Source organism: Cavia porcellus, unplaced genomic scaffold (assembly GCF_034190915.1).
Source record: "Cavia porcellus strain 051 isolate PalLab524CR breed Dunkin Hartley unplaced genomic scaffold, mCavPor4.1 scaffold_4, whole genome shotgun sequence".
NCBI lineage: Eukaryota > Metazoa > Chordata > Mammalia > Rodentia > Caviidae > Cavia > Cavia porcellus.
In genome coordinates, this window is record NW_026947487.1 from 88,657,037 (window position 1) to 88,684,408 (window position 27,372).

General features: G+C 36.0%; 1 long non-coding RNA gene across 1 annotated transcript; it reads right to left on the reverse strand.

The window, feature by feature from the left end:
* LOC134475620 (uncharacterized) lies at positions 1-27,372 on the reverse strand. Its single transcript, XR_010046797.1, has 4 exons — positions 26,576-27,372; positions 24,984-25,085; positions 8,144-8,326; positions 1-494 (listed from the first exon to the last, which is right to left on the reverse strand). It is a non-coding gene; the product is annotated as an uncharacterized LOC134475620 (long non-coding RNA).

Here is a 27,372-nt window from a genome sequence, read left to right on the forward strand (position 1 = left end):
TATCTTTTTAAATTGCATTTCAACAAAGCTTTATTAAGTGGCAAGACCAAGTCTAGCAGAATGCTCAATTCTAGTCTCTGCTGAGTCCCAGGATCACAGAGTAGTGAATATAAAATGAAGCACATGCAAACCAAAAGGTAACCAAAGTTACTTGCCATTTAGAAACATTTCAGTTCAGGTTCATTTCTTTGGCTGATAGTTTTCTCCATCACCATTATAATATAATTACTTCCCCAGCTGGAGGTTAACATCCCATTCTCTAGTTAATTTTTTTAAACCATAATCTGCATTTCTCTCCCTTTATTTGTGGAATCTTGCCTATAGCGACCCTTTCCTTGGTGAATTAATTCCATCCTCTCCAAATGAGCCAGAGAATCTTTGTTAATATTCTGTTCAACTGCAAGAATATAATCCATGTTGTCTTCCTTTGCCAAAATCCAGATAGATCATTGTATTTTTTCCTTTCTATGGTCACTCCTGGTATCGCTGACCATCTGTGAAGAGAAAGCCTGGTGAGTTTTAAATATCTCTTTGAGCAAGGTCTGTTAATAGCTCCAAAACAAAGACAGAATGTGGGGAAAATGTCAAAGTGAGAATCAGAGAGTTGCCAATAATGAATAATGTCCTTAGATACAGCTAACTTTTTGTTTTTCCAATCATCTTCCAACCGAACTTCTCAGGTATACTAAGAAAATAGAAAAATTCAATAATTTTTAAAAAATTGACTCATCTTACGTTAAATTAGAAATTCTCTAGTTTATCTATGAGGAATCCTGGGTCAAAATTTTCCAGGTATTTGTGTGTGTGTTTTACTCCCTTTCTCCAGGCTGCCTTCCAGCTTCGTTTCCTATAGTTTGCTCTCCTTCATGCACACATCAGACACATTTTTTTTTTTTTCTCCTACAATACAGTCTTACGCCATTGACTCAGTTTTAAATATTTTGCCATTTCCCCCTTCAGAATAAAACCTTTCAGGGTTTGTTCTTAATACAGTTTCATTTCCATTTCTCCCCCTAAAACTGGCTGATACATTAACATTAGTGAGTACCTCGTCAACTGGCTTGTACAATTTTTGTCTTCCAATTTGAGTACACAGTACGTCTTCCACCCAGAAGGCTCTTCCACCAATCTACCTGGAGATGAATTTATTACCGTTTTGCCTCAGCTTGGTGCTTTCCCATCACCATTCTAGGCCTTCTCTGGAAGACCTTATAATGTCTTCTTTATAGTCTCACAAGCCAAAACATATGAAGGAGTGGCAGTTTTATAGGATAATTCTATCATGAATATGATTATGCTCATGAATCCCAACACATGCTTACATACTGTATTTTTGCAACCTTTCAGCATTTTTTTCACAGAATAAACTTCAGGAAGAGAGATAGTGACAATCAATAACTTGTTCCACAAATAAGCACACAGACTCAGGCTGCAGAAAGGAAGTAGTATATCTTGTGGTAGAGAAACAGGCTCATATAATTATGGAGACTGATCAGTACCACAGCATGCTGTTTGGAAGCTGAAAACCATGGGAAATTGTGGAATAATTCTAGTTTGAATCTGAGGGCCTCACAGACACAATGGTATCTAAGGATAGGGGAAGACCAATGTCTGAGTTCAGAGGTATGTGGGAAGCAACAGAAGGAGATTCCTCTTTCCTCCACAGGTTAGTCCTATTCAGGTACTGAAATATACTAGATAATGCCCATCCCCATTTTAATGGACCATCTACTTGCCTGATCCCCTTGAATCATATGCTAATCTTATCCAGAAAAACTTCTGCTAGACACACCCAGAAATAATGCTTAATCTGATCACCCCAGACCAGTCATGTGACACAGAACTAACCATCAGACACATAATAGTCCATCAGCAAAATATGCCCCCATTAATCATGGAACTGTTTCAGATGGTGACTCAAAGAAATAAGTGTGGGTTCTGTTTCACTGCTGGGTTGATAAAGCAAAAATAAAAGGTGAAAAATATGTGATATATGGATACACTGTTACTGCAAATACATCAGGATTCAGAAGACTCTCGTGTATTTTGTTTGTTTACTTTTTAGACCAGAGGTTCTCAGCCTTGGCAATATTAACCTAATGTTGCAGTTGTGTGTGGCTGTCATGTTTATTATAAGATGCTCACCAGTATCCTTGGCTTCCGCTCATTGAAAAACAGTATCACCTCAAAAATGTGACAGCCAAAACTTTCTTCACACTTTATCAGATGTCCTTGGTGGGGCACAATTCCCACAGCTAAGAATCACTATTTTAATTTAAATAACTTTCTGAGAATGAAATGAAGATATTTGAAAACATAAATTTTAGAGTTTCCAGAACATGGAAAACTAATTGTGATTTCATTTTAAGTCAGAAATAAGCTAGAATTGTGGTTTACTACATAAAAAATTTCCTTCTCTTTTTGCTCTCTTTTCAAAGCGTTAAATGGAATATGTATTTACATTCTATTCCAATGCCCTAAAAGTGACCTCTGGGATTTGAAGTGTCAGGTAACTTGCCCAAGGTTATGAACGTCTAAGTGAAGATTTGGAAAACTAAACCAGGTTATAGGTTCTTCAACTACCATGCCTAATGCATGGTCCTCTTGTTTAGCAATGTCTGTGTTTTATAACTGAATTTATGCTTATTAGAAGTCAGTATTCCTATGTCCTATATTCAATAAGTTTCTATGTATTATTTACTTACAGCTAATAAAATCCCAGGGTCTGAGAGTAATGAATGGAGATTTCCTGCTCAGTATGAAACTAAGATGGGCATTATTTTCTGTTTTTTATGTTTATGTTCCTATCCCCTGTCTCTTCAAAAATGGATAAATCATAGCGTCGAATTTCTCCATAACTCAGGTTTGTTGCCTCCTCCTCTTCCTCTTCTTTTCCGTCTTCCTTCTGCAGTACTGGGGTTTGAATTTAGGACCTTCATAGTATAACCCCTGGTCTTTTTTACTTTTTATTTTGAGTCAGTGTCTCACTAAGTTGCCGAAGATGGCCTTATCCTCTGGCTTCAGACTCCCAAAGTGCTAGATTTACAGGCACGTGTCACCACACCTCGTAATTTTAATACTTTTGTCAGATCATGAGTCATTGTCTAACCACCATCCTCATATTAAATATAGATACGAATCACTGAGGTCTTCTGTGTAAATATTGTCATAACTTACAAATAAAACCAGTGTACTCTTTAGAATTTGCATTTTTATTGTGGAAAAATCTGAAATTCTTATTTCTGAGTACTGGCCATGTAGCTTGTACCTATGATCCAGGATTCAACACTTAAGAATTCTTGATATCAAAACTTATCCTTAAATACCACCCTATATTAATTTTTATATGAAGTCAGTCAGTAAAGACATAGATGAAGACCTGGGGGAAATTTAGAAACCATGATAGTCATGCAAAATCAGAATTCAAAGTACATATATATAAACAAAGGCAATAAATCTGTCTGTACACAGGGGTAAAATACATGTGACACTGTCATTAAACTTTGTATTTTGCTCTAATATTTCATATCTTTATTTATTTGAAGCATAGGAGTCTTTGCTGTATCAAAGTTTCACTAAGAATTTCCTGACAAAACAAAATCTGATATATAACCCTGCTGGGAGGGGGGGAGAGAGAGAGAGAGAGAGAGAGAGAGAGAGAGAGAGAGAGAGAGAGAGAGAGAGAGAGAGAGAGGAGAAAAAAGAAAGAAAAAGGAACATAACAATAAGAACAAAATAAATGAAAAGAAAGAGGTCTCTGGAGAAAATGGTAAATAAACATGATTACAATTCATAAGAACAGTGGATTAGAGGGGTTTCTTGAGGAGAAGTGAAAAGGGGAGTGTTTTCATAATTTTCCCTTTAACTTTAATAAGTATTTAGCTAATATATTGCAGGAGAAAATTTAAAACATAAAACATATACATGTTTTATTTTTGTGAATTTGTGAAAAAAATCACCTATTAAAAATTGAACAAAGTTATAGCAGAAAGTATTCTTTTAAAAGATTAGTGAATCAGCTTCTTCACTAATTCAGGCAGCACATCTGAGCACTTACTATGAGCTGGAATCTCTTCTGTATCCCAGGGATTTAATGTAAGCTCCAAGAGACAGGAATGCAGAGGAACATGTGTTATTTGACTCGTTTACCTGTACTTCAGAATTGAATAGAATTTAGGAATAATGCCTCAGAATATTTAAAATCTGGTTGGGAGGGCAGGTAAATTTTACTCACAAGTGATGAGTGCACAGGTCAGAAAAATTTGTTTGAAAAAAGCAAATGCTTTATGATAGTGGAGCATTTTAGGGAAGAACTTGAAAAACTGTTATGGAGAAGGAATGCATAGGGTTAAGTCTACATAAAAATAGACTTTTTGATACAACATAATGTATTATCTTTCCTTTTTAGAAACATTCCATGAAAGCAAAATTAGCACAAATTACCATCAAGATCTCTCTCTCTCTCTCTCTCTCTCTCTCTCTCTCCCTCTCTCTCTCTCTCTTTTTTTCTCTCTCTCTCTCCTCTCTCTTTCTTTCTCTCTCTATTTGATCAACAGTTTATATAATTTTATATTTACTTTTAAAGTAGATGAACCCTTTGTTAAATTACAGAAGCAAGAAGTTGTATATTTGAAAAAAGAATTTCTAATAAAAATAAGTTTTCGTTTCTCCAAAAGGCTTTCTGGATTCAATTCTGCCTCCGCAGTCAAAAATGTTTGCCAAGTTTGCATCACATATTAGACATCTGAGAAGCAGGCAGCAAGTTGGTTAATTATTGGGATTAATTTAATGAACTTATTCTCATTACGCTTTATGAGCCATGCTGTACACGGTGACGTGTGAAAGTCCACAACCACAACATGGCAGTGTCAGTAGGTAATTAAAGACACTGATGAGGATTTTTGCAGAAACAAGATGTGGCAAATTGTTTGTGTAAAAGTGTATTATTAGGTGAAATTGAGAGCTGAAAATCACAGATAATTAAGTAGAATTCATTTTTGTTGCAACAAATTAAGAAAGAAGTCATTTTGACTCCCAAAACAAATGTTGATACACACATAAATCATATTTTTTTCACAGCCTACACTTCATTCTGAGCGTGATGAGCTATGTAATAGTTTTTACTGCCACATGATCTGGAAGTAGGCACAGTTTGTCATCAGAAGGATTTTTATAGTGTTGATGTTTCAGAAAAAGAATCTCACACTTCCAATGGCCTCATGATTGAAAACACATAAAACTGATGTTCTTTTTTCTCTCTATTTTTAAAAAATATACTGGCACTTGGTTGTTATTGATTATGAAAAAAATGGAGATCAAGTATGAATGGAATGTAAAATTGCATGTTACAGCATATACACTAATTCACTCAATTTCTTCAAAAAAGAGAAAGCTGTGGAAGGTCAAGGTGGGTCTGAACTCGGCACTAAATTAAAATATCTCTTTAAAAAATCAAACATGAATTTATGATATCCTAAAAATTTTGTCAAGTCTAACATCAAACTTATGTGTCTCTAATGTCTAACATTTTAAAACTGCTTACCTAAAATCATATTGTCAGTGTAAAAGAGTTAAAGAATGGGCAAATAGGAAGTAAATACACCTTTAAAAAGACTGAAGTGTTCTCTGCATTGTCTTTAGCATTAAGTTTAATGGATAAAATGAAAATAATACTCATATTTTCATGTATTTCACATTTGTGATACATCAAAGTATATAAAACTCCATTATTACAAGGGAAATAATAACATTCAAGAAACTCTAAAGTTCAATGTGTGAAAAAAATTAATGGAGTTAATGACAAAAAAGATGATGTTAATAATGATAATTTAATTATTACTGTTATTTAAATGAAACATCAAATTTGATCTTTTTTTTAAAGTAGCTTCTTTCTTTACTTCCTTCTATAACCTCCAGTGACCAATTACTGTTATTAATTTAATTTTGTTTAATATAGTCATGAAAGAAGTTTGTCCTTTTCAAACTTTGGATGACTAGTCTCTTTTCAATTCTTAATGTAGGCATTTGGCTTAATGCCAGGGTTTATTACCAAATGAGGAAATAAATCTCAGAGTTATCAGTGTTATGCTTTTGTTGGTGTGGAGATTTCAGTATGGCCAATAGAAAAATCGTGTGTATATAGAATATCATACTCTACAGAGAAGTACTTTTCCTTGATGGAGACCTATTTTATAATTTAAAATAAATTAATAAATTAAAAGTTTCAGTCTTCTAATTTATGACTCTGTCTGGTGTCTTTCCCAGCTCTTAGGAGTTTGCTAACAGTCTGGAGGGCAGGATCGCTTGAGGGAGCTTCTGTTTGTGTGTGTTTTCTATGTTTGTGCTCCTGTCTGCTAGGTGGGAGTGGTGATAATCAGAATGGATTTCTTAATTAAACATAGAGAGATATTCATACCCCAAGGCTACAGAGCTTCATGCAAATAATAAATTAGATATAAATAATAATAAAGAAGCATGACATTTAAATAGCAGGCTTATGGATTTCACATGAAATAGCTGTACTGCACAGCTGAGAGGTTCAGTAGGATTAGGGCAATTTAATTAGTGATAGCTTGAAACGGAATTTCCAGACCCATGTGACTTTCCTTAATGAAATCTTACCCCTGAATATCTAGTTTAGTCACAGGTGGAATGATGAGAAGAAGACAAGAGAGTTCTTGAAGACATTCTCAAAAATTGCAAATCTCTGGAAATCAATTCCAATCAACATGGACTTTATTTCAGAGTTATCTTGAATGTTGAATGAGTAATAAAACATTTTTGACATTACAGTTATTGAGATATATAGTAGGAAAACAAGCCATTTGCAAATGTGCACTAGATCATGAGTTTTATTTTATTTTAGTTTTTGAAGAATCTTTGAGGAGTTGGGATATAGCTCAGTAGCACAGTGCCTGCCTCGCAAGTGCAAGGTCCTGAGTTCGATCCCCAGTACAAAGAAAAAAAAAAAAATTAAAGAATCTTTGATTCTAGAACACTATGAAGCCCACTTTGGATAACACTGTTCTATTGGTAGACAGGCATATAGGAAATGAAAAGATGATTAGTAAACAAGCAGGTGTAAATGGAACATGAGATAAAAAATAAGATCGAAAGTTTTCTGCAGTCAGATATAAGTGCCAGTGCCTGAAGACTTTTCAAGTGACATCAGTTTTAATAAATAGAAAATAAAGATGATGTGGGCCAGACTACACTAGATATAAGAGTGAACAGAGGGTAAGGTCTACTACAGAACTGATAATTACTTATATTCTGTCGTTGGTATTTGTCTTACTTATAGACTGAGATAATAGGATTGTGAAAATGGCTTAATCATCTATATATAATATTGGAGAAGGGCCTGACAGTTAATAAGGACACAACAAATGTCTGCTATAGCCATAATGTTTTTTCTTTTGTGGAGTTTGAAAACTATATTTGTATCTGACATGCGAAAGAACGTCTCTCAGCAGTAGTGAGAGATGGGCCTGGCTGGACAGAGTGGGCAGAGAGGTTTTGTATGGAATCAACACTTTCTCTTAGAAATAAAGAAAAATCTGTGGAAGCTTTGTAAGGAGGTTTAAAATATGTTACTTCTTCAAGGTGCTGAGCAGCTTATGAAGAAAAGGCAAAGCCAAAGGTGAATATCTTCTGGTGGATAATGTATTCTCCATGAAATAGAGATGATGAAAGATTGAGTTTATAAGGAGAACACAATGGTTTGTGTGTGTGTGTGTGTTTTTTTTTTTAAAGTATTCATCTAAATACACAGTCCATTTCAGGGTAGTGCGCATGCATTGATCTTTTTAACGCATTCTTCCATTCTCTCATTGCTGACCACATTTCTCAAGTCAGGTATAACAGTGAATACTCAGAATGTGTTCAGCTTCTAAAGAGATTTCCTTCCTCCTTAGATTTGTATGTGGAACAGACAGCAGGTTGAGGAGTGTACCTAAGAAGATTATTAGGAATATATAGTCTGTATAAAGTACAGGCTAGGAGTTTAAAAAACATAGAATAAAATTACCTTTCTTGTCCACCCTCCTCCACCTTTCCACTTCTAGTTGTTAAGGTTGAAGCACAGGAAATTTTCAGTTAATGCCTCTACGTCTCTAAGAGGAAAATATCAAAACCAGGCAATTACCTTTGGTTGTTCTTCCTCAAAGTAACAGGCTTCACCAGTCATGTCACAGGTCTTCATTTCTTCCATTTTGAGTTAATATGCCTATTAGAGTCTTAGGGTGGCATGTGTATGCTCCAAGAAGTGGAGTTTGAGAGACAATTGGCATGCAGATGGTGTATGAGGAAGTGTTTTGGGAATTACCACCTGTTGAAGGAAAGAGGGGTGCAGAATTACGGAAAGGAAGAGTTGGTGGTAGAACTGAGACCTGCCATCACAGAGAACTCGCAGCAGGATGGACGTTCAGAATGTCCCAGGTCTGGCACAAGTGACTGGATCTTTATGAGCAGGTAGCTCCTAACCCTGGATGCACATTTCCCAGGAAAAACTGTGGCATCAAGGAAAGGTATTTTTTTTTTCCTCCTACCATTTTGGAAATCATGAACAATCATTTAGCTTCTGAGTTTTTCTGAGCAAAGAGGAGAATGTGCCAGCTATTACTCACATGTATTGACCAACTAGGTGTGGGTTATTGAAGGATAGAATATGACCTTGGATAATAAGACCACTCTCTTTAGTCAAGGTAACATTGAAAAACACTGAAAGTTAAATTCTGGGATTTTCAGTAGCTGGGATCCAAGTCTATCAGTTCTTCAGTATGGCTGTCATATTACAGCATCTCTTACATTGAGTAATAAATGGAAAAGCTGATAAAACTATGTCAGTTGATTATATCTTTACTTCACAAGGCCTCACAAATTTTCCATTTCTTTGCAGCCAAACTTTGCTCAAAAATGTCTCATCTTCTGGCTATACTTCTTGTAAATACAACCTCCGAGCTCAGAATGAGCAAGTTTGTGCTAACTATTGTTATCTGCCCTCTTGTTTCCCCAACACATAATTGGGAGGGCAGACGCCTCATGCTCTCATTTATTACTCATTTTTTTAACTTTCCTTTTTCACTGTTAACATTACTAAGTCCTGTGCTGATTGTTAATATACGTTATTATATATGCCAACTCATCTTCAAGTAGGTGACTCTCATATACTACAAACATGCAGTAATAAAAGAAAACTGAGGGAGAAAAGAAAATATAAAAGGTTAAATAAATGATAAAAGTAAACGCATTACGCCTACATAAATCTATAGAGGTCATCTATATTTCTTTTCATATTTTATCTATTTTTAAAGGATTAATATTTATCATGATGAACTATAATTACATTAGAGGGTCAAAATTTTGTATGTTGGTTATAATTTATATACAATTACTTGCCTTATGTTTTGCATTTATATTTTATTAATGTTAAATGCCATATTTTATACATTCCTTTTCATTATTTTTTTACATTGTGCTATATTCAATTTAGTATGCTACCATTCTCAATTATGTAGTACAAAATATGGGCAATCATTTGTTTAATCTAATACTGAAATTAATTTGGACACTTTGAACTGATGTAAATTAAACATCACTTTTCAATATTTATGGTATTTAATAAAATGTTTATATTTACTCAATTATCATTCAATTGCATTAAATTTATGCAGTAAGCATTATAGCACTAAAAGCTATATTTTAGTATTGGTTTATTGTTTTGTCCCTTATTCTTGGGAATAAATAAATTGCTATAGTGCTAAGGAACAGTGAACAGCCCTGAGACCCTTCTCACTGGGGTGTTCTCACTTCAGCTGGCCAGGGCAGGCTCCTCCTCTCAGACTGCAAGACAAGGGAAAGATGTAGGACGCATGATTCTCCTCCTCATCGACAAATTACAAATGTTGCATAATTTTGGGCCTGGAAAATTCAGTTGTAAACATTGAACTCTATGTTGTTTCTGTAGAGCTAGATAAACTATTTTTGTTCTAGAGAATTTTTGAATGGAAAACACCATTTTAGAAGTTTAGTTTTTAGCAAATTCTGGAACTTATGGCAATTTCTGGAGGGAAAAATCTCTAAAACAAACAAAATAAAAATCTTTATTGGTGCAAGACAGGGATCTTCTTGTTGATTTTTTTTTTTTTTCTTTTATTGGTATGGAGGATCAAACTCATGACCACGTGCTTGCAAGGCAGGCACTTGTGCCGCTGAGCTAAATCCCCAGCCCCTTCTTGTTAATTTTTGATATTCAGTGGAAAATTCCTTTGCATAGCATTTGGAGGAGTTATTTCATTATAAGTGGAAAGTGTGATACTAATTGAAATTTGCACGTTGACATGTGACATATACCTTTATGAGAAAAATCTCAGAAATGGCTACATTAATATGGGTATTTATTCGTTAAATTTGGCATTTCGAGGTCTCTTCCATATGGAAACATGTTCTTCAGCTATGGCATTTTTAAACTATTTCATGCCTCTATTTTATCTTTCATCTTTAGAAGTTATTCTTTTTTAGTTTGTGTTTTTTTGTTGTTGTTGTTGTTTTGTTTTGTTTTTTGTTTTTTTGTTTTTTTTGAGACAGTCTTGCTACGTAATTCAGGCTGACCTTGAACTCTCTATGTAGCCCAGACTGGCCTTGGACTCACAGAGATGCCCCTGCTTCAGCCTTCCAGGGGCTGTGATTATGTGGGTGTGGCACTATTCTCAGAATCCAGAGCTTTTCTTTTTGGTTGGAAAACTATAATGAAAAAAAATTTGGACAACTGTTTCTAAGATGACAATATGTAATCTATTAACTAGTGATTTCTTACTATATATATTTTTCTTGAAATTCTGTATTACTTGTACCGTTTTACTGTTTTGTTTTTTTCTCTTTAAAAAAATATGATTGATCTGTAAGACACATTTCTAATCTTTTAAATTTTTTGTATTGTGTTAGCTTTCTGTTGTCAAAAACCACCGATACGACACAATTTAAAAGAAGAAAAATGTTCCCGATTTCAGAAATTTCAGTTCATAACTGCACAGCATCATGACTTTGGGCTATAGCAGCCAAGTTCAGAACATCATGATGGTGCTGTGGTGGGAGAGCTCTGTCATCTCTCTGTGCTAGGAATCTGGGGCTGAGGCTTGATGTACCAAAGCACGTCAAGGCAATGACCTCAAGGCCCTGACACCTTCCCCTGGGCCCTGCTTCCTGGAAGCTTAGCCTTCCAGGAGTTCCATAGATACAAGCCTTTTGCACACGACTTTTTGGGAGCAGTTAAGATCCAGCCACATTTCTCTGGAATGTGAACTCATACTTACCCTCTACTATTCTAACTATTCTGAGGATGACATTTGAAATGGTTTTGGTGTTTTCTTACCACTACTGTTTTCTGTTGTCGACTTCTCTCATTTACATTTATTTGTTTACACTGGTCGCTTTGGTATTAGATATCCAAGGTCAAATTTGCTGGTCAAGTCTTATAAAAGAGGCATCAGAAGAATTGTTTGAAGACAGAATTTTACTGCTGATAGGACTCATGTTACGGTGTTAAAAAACACAGAAATGGGCCATTTTGAGGGAGCAGCTGTAGGCCACCCCGTATCTAAGATTGCTTCTCTGACTATTTTGCACAAAGAAAGTTCCAGCTGGGGAGTCAAGCAGGAGAAGATTGTGAGTCTTACATTGCTGTGTAGACTGTCACTCATTCTTCCCCCTTTTACTACGTTGATTTATTCCTATCAGGTTTGATGGGTTTCCTGGTATGTTGCAGGTGCTCTATTAGGGCTGGGGAACTATTCTTTGCTTATTGTGTTAGTCTGGATTTTCCAAGAAGTAGGTAACAACATGGGATTAAATATGCAAAGACTTTAATGAAGGAAAGAACCGTGTCAGAGGAAATGAGGAGGAAGTTGAAAAAGCTTTAAAATTTCAGCTCCTGAGTGATGTAAAGCAGAGAAGGCTGAATGGAAGCATACCAGATTACCGTGAATCTAAAATAACAGGTTTCCTGAGAACATCTGGGTATCCTTGAGTCAAAATGGGCATGAAATGAGTTCTGTTTGTCACAGACACAGACCTGCCTTCCTTGAGCTCTTTTTATTTTGAAGAAAAGAGTTTGTAAAAATATACCAAATGGTCCCCCTGGTGGCATGGAAGAGTCAGCCCATCCAGTGCCTAGCTGCAGTGTACATCTTAGCAATAAAGCTGGAAGCACTCTTTTATGTTAAGTTGATTTAGCAAAAAGACTATTATGTGACTTCAATTCCATATTGCTGCTAAGACAAGCTAGTTCCTCAGCACCCCTCCCCCATTTTCTAGAATGAGCAGGAAAAAAATATCAAACAATCTGTTAATGAGCATTTGGCGAAGTGTAATGAATACAGTCTAATTCACTAATTGAAGCTCATTCCGCAACTCTCCACTAATAAGCATCTTAATGTGCTTAACTGCAAGTGTCCAAAATAGTTATTGAGATGTGTGGAAATTTCTCATTCTGTATGTGAAAATTTTGACAATGTTGCAGTTTGATTAATTGAGAGAAAATGTTACATTAACAATGAAGAAAATGTAAAAGCATGAAAATAACACAATTACGTGTAAAACAAACTAATTGGCAGTTCAGATATTTTTGGAAGAACTTTTATTGCAGTGTGACACCGATTTTACTTTCCTACTGAGGCCAAATGAACCTGATCTTGGAAATTTTCCTGATTAATTTAAGGATTAACACATAGACGGGTCAATATTTTATTGGCTATAGATAAAAGAGTTTCCTTTTTTGGTTTCATAAAAATGTACTTCACAGATCATTTTAAGTTATCAAAGGCATAACAGGCTCAGATTACTCATGTTAAAACTCTTTGGTCCACTCCTCCCTTTCTGTCTCATCTATGGCTTCTCCTTTCTCACAGGCTTTATTTTCACAGGATAATTTGTGAAAATGGCTCTCCTCCACTACTCCCTAGGGAGCTGCTGTTCCATCCATCCATCTTTGGCTTGAAAAGAGGCGTAGCATTTCTTAGAAAGTCTTTCTCAAAGTTTTTACATGGTATTTTATAAAGGGATCAGTAGAAAATTGCTTTGAAAGTGTGAGTGTTTTCCAGACTTTGTCAGTTCCTTGCGTCTGTGACCTTCCCTCTGTACTCTTCCCTGACAACAGGTGCACATTTGTAAACAGAAAAGACCTGCTGCTAATGTAATTACACAAAAGAAATATACATCATTTTCCGCACCTGTAACCAATCTTGCACATTCACACATATATACTCAATGTCCAGAGCAAGCAACTGACCTCTGTGTAAGAAAGTATGAGGAGCCATGACTCATGTTGCCGATCAGCTAACACCACTGTCTCTGATCACAGCGCTATGAGGGTGTGAGCCTCAGTGTTCTGTGTCTTGATTTCCCTATTGCTGACATTAAGGCTGAAAAACCAAGTGTGTAGGATCACTAGTGTTTGGTGAGTTTATGGTTAGGTACTTCCTGTAGGTATATTTATAGTTAAAGCCACAGGGATAAACCTTGAAGGGTTTTCTGTTTTAAGAAATGTCATGGCATTTCTGAGAGTGGAAAAAATTGAGACAACAAGGGGAGCGGCCCCCACCAGAGTCAAGAGCAGTCACTGTCACACCCTAAGACACCTTAATTCTTGGGTCTGGCGTTGCCATTGTCCTATTTTTATTTCTATTTATTAAATGAGTAAACAATAACTCTAAGTTTTTAATAAACTCATCTGAAGCACTTAATGAAAGAAAAGGGTTTCAGTCACAGGTGGTTTATTTCTGGAGACTATATTCCCAACCAGAGGCTGTTTTATAGAAGAGCTTTTCCGCATATAGTTCCAGAGAAGCACAGCCAGCTTCCTCTGGAAATTTGTTACAAATGCAGATTCTCAGATGCCCCTGCTGAGTCAGAGGTCGCTTCCAGGAATCTGATATTTTAATGTATTTTCAAGTCAGAAAACCACTGCTCTGACATCCTGACTTCTTGACTCTTTCCCAGGATTCCTTAACCTTAAGATTAGGTATTAAAGCCCTCAGATGTCTAGACATGGGACCAAACACTGTAGGGAAATGTCTTTCCATTCTTAGAGAATGCTTGGTGTGGTTCCTTGGGTAAATCTCCTTTTACCAATAAAAAATGATGATCTCTAACTTATATAATGATTCCTATCAATCACATTAACAACCTCAGCAAAAGGTTATCTTGGTAATTTATCAGTATCAGTTACTTCTCACTGTGACTCAGACATTTAGAGACGCAGTTGCAAATGTGTGATTGTAGCATTTGGAGGGAAGTGATAAACAGAGAGGCACAGTGATTCTCTGAACTGAGGATGAGGACATGCAGATATTTGTTACTGAAGGTGACTTTTTACAACACAACTAGGATTTCTGAAATGTCCTCTGATGTCCAGAAACAATAGAGTACTTATGGGTTCTAGGAATCTAATTTATTCAACAAATAGAAAATTAACAAGATGTACACCTCAGCAATTTAAGTAATTTCAAGTACGTTTGTAAGTGCGCTTGTGACTGTGTAAGTGGCAGTGTAAGGTGAGAGTACTGCAGAGGTAGAACACAGTCCCAAGGTCTCAGGGCGGTCTTGTCAACACACCATGGTGAGACTGCAGGGTGTGACATCACATACCTATAATCTCAGGGAGTCTGAAGTTTAAAGATCACAAATTTGAGCCTATGTCAGGCAATTTTGCAACTTAGCAATATCTTGTGGGTTTGTTTATTTGTTTGTTTTTGGTACCAGGGATTAAACTCACCACCTTGTGCTTGCCAGGCAGGTGCTTATGCCACTGACCTAAATCCCCAGCCCAGTATCTTGTTTTAAAATTTAAAAAAAATACAAAAATAAGTGCTTAGTATGTAGCTCAGTGATAAGGTCTTGAATTCCATCTCTAGAACAATGCACAGCATAAATTAATTTAATTAATCAATTTCAAAATTTTTTTAAAATAGGAAAAAATGATGAGAGGCTATGCTAGAATCTGAACTTGAGATTTTTATATACTCTTGTGTGATCAAGAAGTAAATTATCAGATCTTCAACTGCTGTTTATTCATCTAGAAAATTAGACTGGTGATATCTACCTCACTAAGGTGTGATGATTATGTAAAATATTTGTAAAACACTGGCTTCAAATTTGCTTTCTTTTCTTACCTATGTTCCTTTCCTGCTATAATCACAAGTTAAATCCATTTATAATTTTATGATTAAGAATTATAGCTTTGAATATGTATTAAATAAAAAAACTTAAGAGATTTCACATGTATGAAATCTAGATACTACAGGGAGATGAATTATTTTCCCTTGACATTTTGTTATGGATATAAAATGAATCATCTATAAATAACCTGTTGTTAATATGGAGGAAAGAAGAAATTTCTTAATAGTGAGAATAAAAGTCACATTATCAATGGGGTTCCTAAGTAAGTTAAGTTTGGAGCTAGAACCCTGAAATATGATGTTGATAGTAGTCTGGAGAAACTGAAGCATAAGAACCACCACTCCCTTTCCAGTGGAGCTCAGAAACTTAAGAGGGCACATAAGGGAAACACATTTGGGTTAAGCAGTATTATTATTATTATTATTATTATTATTATTATTATTATTATTTGGTATGCTCTTGCTTGGGTAGAAGTTCACACTATTTATGCCAATTAGGAAAAATGTTCTCTAAAATTTTCAAGTGTGTGAGTTATAAGCCCTGGGAGACCATTTGAGGATTGATAATTGACAACTTATTTACTGGAGGCCTTCACAGCATTCTTAGATTGGACTCACCTATGCGTGTTTGATTTAGAACTAGCAAGGTTCAAGTTTGCTCCCCAGATCTCAAATAAAACTTTTAGTTTCTGTTCATTTCTTAAAATCTGAGCTGGCTTTATCATTAGTAAAGGGGATTTCTATAGCAGAGCTAAACAGTTTGGCAACATATTCTGTTGTCCGCCATGTAGATGGTGATACTATTTTCCCCTACTGGTTTTTCAGCAGTCTTCCGTCACTGACCTGACTCCTTTCTGCAGCCCTTTCCGGTCCCTTGGCAGCTCTCCTCAGGTCTTTGAACAGCCAGTCCCCTGTTATGGAGATCCTACATGAGCAAACTCAGAGGGTCTGCTGGGAGCAGTCTGTGCCCTGGCTCCCCTATGCTGCAGGGTGGAACCTAACCAAGCCTTTTTTAGGTGGAGTATTTGTGCCAACTCATGATTTCTCTCTTGAGCAAAGACTGCTCAGCTGCTACCCTAAGAGCCAGTGAAACCAAAGGCTGCTGGTACTGTCACCAGCCAGCAGCCAGAGCCCAGAAAACCAAAGGTTGCTGGCTGAAAGCGGTCAGCAGCCATGTCTGGCAACACTGAAAGCAGCTAGCAGCAAATGAAGAAGTGCAAAGGGAAACTGTTAGGAACTACCTTCCCTCTTGGCCAGCAGCTTTCCCAAGGCCTGCTGGTAGCTGCTGGCTCTGAGGTGCAAAGAAAGTGGATAACCCTAAGAGCTGACTGCATTGCCATTCAGAGTTCACCCTGGGCCGGGAGGTAACTCTGTGGTCCATGGCTTGTTAGTGTCTGTTTTTCACTGATGCCCTCAGGGTGTGGCTAACCATAGGCTTCTGCCTCCCTTCCCAGATCCATCCGTCTCCATTAATTTGGCAGAGGAGGATGCAGCACAATTGGCCCCAAACCCAGGTCTCTGGAAATGGCCTGCAGCATTGTCACTGGCAGACAGAGAACATCTACTCATAGCAACTACGAAACTACCCTGTCAGTAATAACCAAATCAACAACAGTAATAATATCAAAGACAAACCGGATATTGACATACCATAAGAACCTTTAATGTACCACTTTAGTCTTAGAGACGAGTGTCTTAATTATAGTATAAGCACTAAAATAAACCAAATATATGGAATAAATAAATGGAATAAATAGCTACTAAGTGCATCATTTACAACTCCACAAACATTAGAAAATTATTCAACAGTAATAACACAGAGTTAACTATCTAAAGGTCAGTAAAGCCAAATAACCATGCTAGCACAAATGAAACAATGAAAGAAGACTAATTTGAAAAATTGAGCAATGAAAAATGAACAGAGCAAAAAAATGAAAGTCAGAAAATTTATTCCTAACTAAAGCTTTTTAAATATTTATTTTTCTTTTTAACACATTATCTCTGATTAGACATCTTTTATTAAATTTTAGAGTCTTATATTATCCTGGGCAAGTATTAACAAACAATAGTATATTGGCAGAGTGAACTATTGGGTGGATTAGAAGACGTATTATTAGTTCAACAGTACCTCTCCCTCCTGCCACAGTGAAGAGAAGAACCTTTAATACGTGACACCCTTTGGAAGCGGCCTGGAAGAGCTTCCAACTTTGTAATTCTCCTCCTGTCTTTTCTTCATGCGTCCCTCATAAATGCTGCCTATTTCCATGTTCACTATCTACTAAAAAACTGTGTCTTCCCAGTACCCTGTTTCTGTTTCATTTGTTTGCTGGTTACTTTCTCTGAAATTTACAGTATCAAGTTGTATGATCACTGGGTCCTGACACTTGAATCCAGTGTTGCCCTAATCCACATGGAATTTTTTTTCTGTGAGTGAATTTAATCAGTGTCTACAGTGATGGACATGTGTTGTCTCCTATTTGTATACTGGTTTACTTCACTTTGATTTCTGAAGCAGAATCCTCTAGTTTTCTGTACCTATTTCCCTACTTCCTATATTTAAAGAACATAGAATTCTCCTGTCTTGCAGTTTCATGGAAGATATGGGTGATGGGTTATTTTGGTTACTCTCCTTGCTGACTGGCAGTGTGTTATTGCAAACTCTCTTATCCTAAAATTTTCAATTAGTCTTTTTTCCATTTAATTTTCAGCAAAGATAGCTAGTGATGTATATATATATATATATATATATATATATTATATATATATATATATATATGTAATGTGTGTGTGCTCATTTGAGTATCAGTATGTAATCATAATATAATATATTTGGATTTAGTACTTGTGTATATCTAAGGGACTGAGCCCATCTTACTAATGGCATAAAATTGACTGCTGTCTAAAATCTTTAATGAGCAGATAATTGTAAGTTTTTCATGTACACATTTATGCATTTACACATAAGAACTTACATTTATGCATCTCTAATGTTCTGGAACATTGTTTAGGCTGGAGATGTAGCTCAGCAGCATAATGCCTGTCTGGAAAGTGCGTGACCCTGAGTTCAATTCCCAGTACCAAAACACAACATTGTTTATGCATGTAATTAAAAGATGCAGAATCAAAAGGCACTATTTGTAAGACAGTTTTTGATTGATGAGAGAGTTCCCTAAATACCCAACAGAACTCTGCCTAAGTCCTTAAGTATCAAGTTCTCTTCTATTCAGATTTATTACCGAATCAATAAACAGATACATTTTCAATCATTTTTTAAAAAATCAATGATTTAGATTTTCAATGTCATTATTGATTATTCTTCCACCCTTATGGCTATTTAAAAACTTCTTTTTAGCTCTCTGTCCTAACTAACATCTTTCGGAAAGAGACAAACAAAACCAAAAAGCAAAATTTACTGATTTAACTCCTGTACATTTCTAGCCATTTTCCAGAGCCAGTCGAAAACCCAGAAGAGTTCCAGGACATTTGCCCTGGCCAAGAAAATGACTTCCTGGGTACTTTAGAAAGTTATTAGCGTTGGAGATGCTAGGTTACTCATCATACTTCCTATTTGATTGACAACTGTCCAATAAATCCTTTAAGATTTCATATATGGTAATTTCCCTTCCCTCCCAAAAATAGATGGGATCATGCCCTTATTTTGAACTATTTGCTTCAGTGTTGCTGAAATTTTATTTTTGTTTGTTTGTCTTGAAGCATCCTTTTCATTTCCTGTTTTATAACATGATTCTTTTCTTTATAGTACTTTCAGATTATATTTCACATACTGTTGTACTGGATAAGAACTTTGTCTCCTCATCCTCCATTATGACATGGATTTCTCTCTGACCAACTTGTCTGAATATATTTTCTTTCAGTACAATTTATATATAATTAGATCTGGACCAATGCATATTTACCATTCTGAGATTGGCTTGCACTGAGAACTCTGTGTGCCACTGGAAAACATCATTGATGTCTTCAAAATTAATCAAATATTTAGTGACTACCTGCCATACAACAGCAGTGTATCATTAGTGGAGTTATAGTAGTAAACTAGAAGGATATGTATCGTCTCTGCTCATACAGAGATATCAGTTTCATAAGATGAAAGAGCTTGTCAGCATGAATTCTTCATCAAAATGAGCATGTTATGGAAAGAAATAGAGTGCATTAGGGGAAGCTAAGATATGCACAGTGAAATTGGAGGGGCTCTTCACTCAGAATCTCATTTGAAATCAAAGGATGATTGAGCCACTCTAGTGTAAGTAATAGACATTTAGGTATCATGCCACCTGTTTAATAGTGCCTTACCCAAATCCCTAATCAGAATATATTCACGAACATAGCAAAACTGTTGTCGCACACGGTATTAATTTTGCAGTGCTTTTTAAGATACCAATAGTTGACTATAATAACAATTGTTGTCTGGAAATGATAGGTCACAATAATACAAATTTTAAGCACATGACACTGGAGGGTGAAAACAAACATTCCCTAATAAGACTGCTGAGGAAGGACTAAAGAACAATGAGGAAATATTATCTGAGACTGGAGAAAGAGACGATTGTCATGTAGTAGAAGCTTTGACAATACTTTTGCATAAAGAAATTTAGAAAACAAACAGAGAGCCTAATTGACTTTATGCAAAAGAAATTGCAGATAACTGGAGATGTCTAGGCAACAGGTAAAAACATGGCAATTACTTACTATGTTAAAAGATGTGACAAAATTGAATTAACGAAAAAAACTATTATAATTTTGAGGGTGAATTGGTGGAATTATAAATGACTAAAAATTCATTTGATTCTAAAATAAACCTTCTTCTTACCTCCAATCTCTGGCAAAATATTCACTAGATGAAAAGTAGCTTCAGTGCAAAAATGAGAGCCTGTGTAGGCTGTAATCTCATTTGTTAAGACTTCAGGTAAGGCCCTGTATCCCAGAAGCTTCAAGCTAGTTGAAAAGCCTTGCAAGTAAATATTTTAAGGAAACAACTCAGAGAATCACATGACAAAACAGAGTTTCTAAGAATCTTGATGTCTTTGTCCATTGTAGCTTCACATGGGACCAACATAGAGAAAATCATAACTCAAAGAAATGGATAAGCATACCTGTTATCTAAGAGAGTAAACAACAATAACAGTCAAAAGCTCACAAAATTTATGAGTATCAAATTAAGGGAAGTACTGCTGTTTTAGACTAAAATGCAAACCTGTATGGAGTATCTGCCCTGGGAAGGTCCAATGGTCAGCAGTGAAAGTCAGAAAGCCTACTCCAAACTGATGAGGGACACATTCCAGCAGGCTGAGGGATCCGTACAGGAGCCAGGAAGTGATGCTCAAAGTAAGGACCAGAACTCTCCCGCAAAGAACTACAACCTTCATCATTGAAAGTGAGAACAACTGAGTTCTTATCAGGAAAGCCAGCATAATAAAGCTTCTCTGTGAGAATCAACAGTACAATGTCTTCCCCTCCAGTTTTCCTTATTTGTTGTTGGCAGGAATCCTCTGGTGGACCACCCACACCCAACACCATCCACACCGTGCTGTGTGCTACAAATTGACCATTCGTTAGTCTACCATAACCTGATTGTGGACCCCTTTCATTCTGGAGCATAGATTAGATCCCACTTTTAACTGATGCAGAAAATACTGATCCGCAAAACCCTAAGGACATTAAAATGGTTACTTTTTCACATTACATGTTGTAATGGTTTGAAATCCAACAGCAAACAGTTCTATCAACTAAACATTTTCACATAAATATTGATATAGGACACTAAAGATCTAGAAAGAAAAAGCATTGCGATGGATACATAACTGTGGACATCATCAAGACAAACAGTAGTTGAAATAGCAGGTAAATTAAATAGCTTAGGCAATGTGATTGGGAAAAGCATATAAATGATACTAGAAATGAGCATAAGATACAGCCAATTGAGTAATTATATATAAACATTTTATTATATGTTAAAATATTTATGGATATTGTATTTGTAAGGAAGAGGCAATTTTCTTTTCTTGATTTGAAAGAACACAAATGATTGCCAAGAAAAATAATGCTTGGAGGGACTTTGATGTTTGCATGAAAATTCACCAAATACAATGGCTTAAAGTAATGCAGAAGCATCCTTCCTAGGAACTGTCTAGAAAGCATGGTTCGTGCACAGAATTTGTTTCCTCTTTTATAATCTGGGATCCTCAGTGACAATGTTTTCTAGCAACAAGCTATGGTTCTCAGATATAACTCAGTTTTTATCAATGTAAAGTAATCTTAAGTGATATACGCCATTGCTGGGCTAGAAATTTAGGCCATTTGCTTGTTTGTTTGTTTGCTTTGTTTTATTTTCTTATCTTAGAAGCAAAATATGAGACCCTGAAGCTTGCGATCAGCCAAGGGCCTGAATCACCAGTGTGAAGATATTTGTGAGCTAACCAGAAATATCCTCATTTTACAGCTTCATGAATTAAAAAAAAAAAAAAAAAAAAAGTGAAATTCTGTTTACAAAAGCTTCTGAAAGGTTAGTACTTATTTGTAACACCACAGTATTATCCTCATTTGCTATTTTATTAGACGGATTCATTTGTGACATTAAAGAAACGTAGAAAGAAAGATTGAAATTTTGGAGGCATCTAATGTACAGAGCCCTATGTGTTCCAGATTAAACTGAGCAAAACTTCTCAAAGACAAGTACCAGGGGATTGCTGTAATCCAAATTGTCTTTCCAGAATTAGCACAGAAAACAATTTAATTGTTTTTGATCTCTGCTTTTGCCCATTAACACAGAATATCATTATAATTCAAGGCCTTTTGCAGTAATTTGTAACTCATGCCTTTGTCATTTTTATCAGTTTCCAAGTGCAGAGTACGTGCAAGAAAGGATCAGAAATATCATTTTTAAGGGAACATACATACAGTGAACTCCTAATACCCTCCCATATTCAGGGGCTTCTGTGCCACAGAAGTCAGATTCATTGAATGGTAAAATAATAGCACTTTTTCTCCCTCTTCACTGAACTTATTAGTGTGTGTCTCTCACTGTGAAGAAAAAGGAGTGAAATGTAACCATTTGATGTCTCTATTGTGTGTGTGTTGGTGTGTATAAAGGAAGAAAAAAGATCTTCAAGTGTCTTAGCTATATTTTCTACAATGAGACATATTACATAACTACTGCTTGTTGAACTGTAATTATAACAGAGCCACCTTTATAAACATGAATACAAGGAAAACTAATTAGCCGCTGACAATAAGCAAATATTATTCTCTTAATTAGATCTTCTTCTACTGGAAATCCTGCTTTGTTCCTGCTACTCCAGTGTGAATGGCATTTGAATCATAACAGTGTCTCACAGAAACGGTCTTTCAGGGATGAAAAAGACAGCGCAGTGTCACAGTCAATGAATACCTTTTCAAATCTTTGCTAATCTGAAGTCAATGAAACGCTACTCCCCCTAACAGCTGCTTTTGCTGATTTGTATACCGCATAATTACAGTGGAAAGTTCAGGCTGCACATTTTTAGTATTCATATATTTTGATAGTGCTTTTGTCACATATTATTTTCACATAGCTGATTACTATGAAAAACTGAACTCTGAGTTCTGAGGAAGGCACAATGCAGTCCAATGGTTTATCAGTGTTTGATCTCTTATCTCCAAAGCTCAGTCTTCTTATCTCTGTCTCTGTCTCTCTCCCTCTCTATGTCCAGCTCTGACTTTCCCTTCTTCTCCCCAACCCACAAATGTCTGCTGAGCACATGTATTTCCAAAGAATGATATGCTGAAAATCTGTAGAACTTTTTGTCAGTAGAGTGTAATACCTGAGAAAATAAATTTAAATAAAGAAGGATGTCTTTTTTCACCACTACTCAGAGGTTAAACGGATAGTCAGTTGGCTTCCTTGTTTCTTGGCCTGTGGTGAGGCACCAACCAGCACACGGTGGGGAAAAATCTGCACAGCTCATGGTGCCCAGGAATCAAACACAGACAAGAAGGAGCCTGGGGACAGAATCCATGCTTAAAGTAATGTCCCTGGGATCTGACTACTGTCTTCTAGGGCTTACCTCTCACAGTTTCCACCACCTCTCTGAAGCCCATTACTCTATATCAGTCAATGTATCATTCCATTTGTGAGATCAGGACCCTCATGATCCAGTCACCTTTCAAAGATCTACACCTGAACACGGGTCTATTAGCAATTAGGCTTTCAAAGCAATAGCCATTGGACTGAGCCTTCAAAACATATCAGAAGGTCCTACTGTGTGTAAGGTTCTGTGATGGGAGAGAAGAGAAGGGTGCATTTTCCTGGAGAGAATTTGCTCACTAAAAACCACTAACCATCACCTTGTGAGACACATGCTGAGACGTCCTCAGGGGTGGGTGAGGACCATCTTCAAGAGCTTTGCATAACAGTCGCACATCTCTTCATGAGACCAGAAGGCAGAATCATGCTATTATTTCGGCTTAGAATGTGATTTTTAAAAAAGCAGGTGTTAAGAAACAGCTGAGCTCAGACATGCATAAAAAACAAGAAAACATTATTTTCTTTCCTAAAGGACAAGAAACAGTGGTGATTTGATAGTCACATATCATGGATTAAATGTGTGGGTCTGTAACTGTGCCTCAGATCTCAAAAATGCAAAAATGATTTTCTAAAATGAACAAATTGTTCCTAATTTTTCTTTAACACAGTAGTATTTGGTTTCATTGAATGATGATATAGCTAAGAAAGTTTAATGGTAGAAATTGAGCAAATACCCCAGTAAGAGAAACACCAGTGACTCTCAATAAAAATATAGTAGACATACTTATTTAAATACCTTGAAGTAACTCTTTATTATCTATAAAACTGTTATAAGATTTTGGGTAGTTTTGATGATGATCGAATGGTATCACATTGAAAATAGCAAGTAGATTTATGGTCAGTATAAAACATTTTTTAAAAGTTTTGTATATTATTCTAGGACCCATAACAAGCATAAAATGGAATATGATGTAGTAAAGATGATCAATTAAAATGATATTTAATAATTTATATTTTATAATTTTTACCTGAAAATACCAGATTTACACAGTTTATCCTAAAATCTACCCTCCAAGAGTATAAAATTTAATGCAATTGAGAGTAGAATTTATCAGTATTTAGGTTTTTAGATGGTAATAAATATAATAACAGTGAAATATACCATAGGAATATAGAGGAAATATTGTATTTATCTGGGAGGAGGTTGTATTTTGGAAGTTTTCTCACGAACTTTTCATGATTGTCAGGTGGTAAGGCAAGAGAGAGAAACAGAGAATATGCAAATACCAAAAATCTTCAAGACATGCTGATTGACTTATATTCATTTATCTGATGATACATTATGCTATTTCCATAGCTTCTAAAATGTATTCTTCAAAAAATGCAAATCATTTACATGTTATATAGATGTATGTAATTAGAGCTTTACTGGAACCCTAATTCTGACAATTTCATTGGTTTGCACACTGTAAGATAATTTAAAAGTAGCTTTACATTTGGTGATTTTATATCCTACCATTTCGTACTGTATTTGGGCATATATTTTACCTACCTAAGTCTGTTTACTAGTTATTAAAATGTACATAATCATAGTTATCTGAAGACATATTTGTATGCAATATATGCGCCTACATACATAAAATAATGGAATGTGTGGACAAAATTTCATCAACAAATTGTAATGCTTCTGTCTCACCATCCATGGAGAGGTCATTTCCTTTCAAGACTGGAATATTTTACTCTACTACTATTATTCAGTTATACTATTGTTAGAGAAGTGAAAAAATGTTTACCTTGCCATCTTCTAGGAATGCTGCCATTTTATCTTTTTCTCATGGTTTCTATGTGAATTTGAAGAAAACATTAGCCTTTTCTTCCACCTGCTCCATCTCTTCCTGAAATGTAATTTATATTGTGAACATTCTTTTTTTTTTTTTTTTTTTTTTTTTTGGTAAATAGTCAGAGTTGCTATTTATCATTTTAAGTGATGAGGAAAGAAAGGCTTAGGAAACAGCCTGACTACATGGTCATCAGCAGAAAATAGAGCATCAGAAGTCAAAGACTATGTGGAGATATTATTCATACTCCTATGGTGACTGGTTTTTGATACCACCATTTCTGAGGCTCAGTGACAATAAAGGAGCTGAGAATTACTAGGTTGCCTCTTTAGTAGTGGAAGGAATGCGGGTATTTCTGGAGAAGAATATAGAACATTGAGCTCTCTCATGCAAATTCCATATAAAAGTTCAGGAGTCTTCAAATGTCCCATCTATATGCATTCATTCATTTGTGTGTATGTGCACATATAAGTGCACGCACAGATACACATATGTAAACATGTCCTTAAAATACACATGTGCATGCATATATATATATATATATATATATATATATAAAATCTTTTATTTACACTGATGAGAAAACAGAGGCTCAAATATTTACAGAAATTTCATAAACTACAGTGTTTAAGGAATAATGGAGGCCACCAAATTCAGAAGATTTCCACTGTCTAATGTTATAAGACTTATTTTGTAAATACAGAGTCTGCCAAAAAATGTATACACACTTCAGGAAAAATATAGCATAATTTTTTTTTTTCAACAGATGGTGTTATCCTCATGTGGGGGACCCTAGAGACTGTCATGCATCTCAGAAAACCTGCTACACTGCAGGCCATTAGAGAAGAAATTGAAAATGTATGTGCGGCAACTTCACTGACCATGGTTACCCAAGCAGCAGTTTACCATACAAACAACTGTCTGAAAGCTGACGGCCACCACTTTGAGCACTTCTCGTAATTGTAGAGGCCAGTGGTACCTTGTATTAATCTCATGATGTCTTAAATAAATTTAGTATCAAAGTATTTATGTTTGTGTATTTCTGAAGTGTGTATATGTTGGCAGACTATATATGAACTAAATAGCATTCACTCATTCTTTTAACAAATATTTACTCGGCATTTACCCTAAGCCACTCTCCTAGAATTCATACATTAAAGAATCTCATGGCCTTCCTTTTCAGGAATTCAGAGTCTCCTAGAAATGACACATGTAAACCATAAATACTTTGAAAATGATGTAAAAACTGTATGGAACATCGATGAAGGTCTTAGAGTAAGGTAATTTTTAAACTGGATTTTGGACAACACAAGCATCCAAGCCACAAGGACATTCCAGACAGAGGGAACAGCAGCACGGTGAGGAGGAAGGACACAGAGCCAAAACTGGCCGGGAGACATAAGGCTGGGATATAAATGCTGCCTGTCTCCGCTCTCAGCGTGCCTTCCCACTGCCTCCTGCTGCTCTCATCTATTTTCTCGCTCTGCCCTTCGCTGCACTCCCAGGCCTACCATCACATTCCCATTCACCCTCCTCCACCTCCTCACCTCATGTCCAAAGCGCACGGCTATGTGAGATAAGTGGGTGAGCAAGCTGCAAACTGGTAAGAGGAGGGGTGTCGGGGTGTCCTCCTGGAGCAGCAGAGAGGGGGAAGGACACAGCAGTGACAGGCTCTCAGGCCTAAGAAACTCCGCGATTGCCCTTTTCACCTTGAAACCTTTCCTGCTGTGCGTTCCATGGCCAACACGGAGCTTTGGCAAATGACTGAAGCTGATAGCGCGCTTTAAGCTGATTCCAAGAGAAAACGTGTCACAGCTCGTCAAATTCCGTAAATGAGAGAACAAGAAGGCAACGTACACATGAAAATGCTGATTATTTACAAAGGAAAATGTTTGGGGGGATAAAAAAGATCTTGAACAGTCATCCAATCAAGTATTTAATTCGTACACGTTCCTCAAGCAATCACCACCAGGTGATGCTAATTAGTCTGAATAGTTCACAGGTGTTACTCTGCAAGGAAACTAAATAAAATCAAAAAATAAATAAGTGAAATTTAGCTTTAACATGACCGCCCACATGACTCCCTAATACTCCGAGAATAGCCACTTTTCATTGTTTTTTTTTTTTAATTTAAAATCTAATGTGTTAGATCTGAAAACATTATAAACCTTGAGGAGTCATCCATGTATCCATGCATTCATTTGTACATTGATCTGTATGTGCATTAATTTCCATAAATCAGCTATCTAGCCTACTTTGAACCAGTACTGTGGCTAGCACTAGAGAGGTGATAGTAGAATAAAATATCTTCATCTTGCTTTTATTGGTTTACAATCTATTAGCA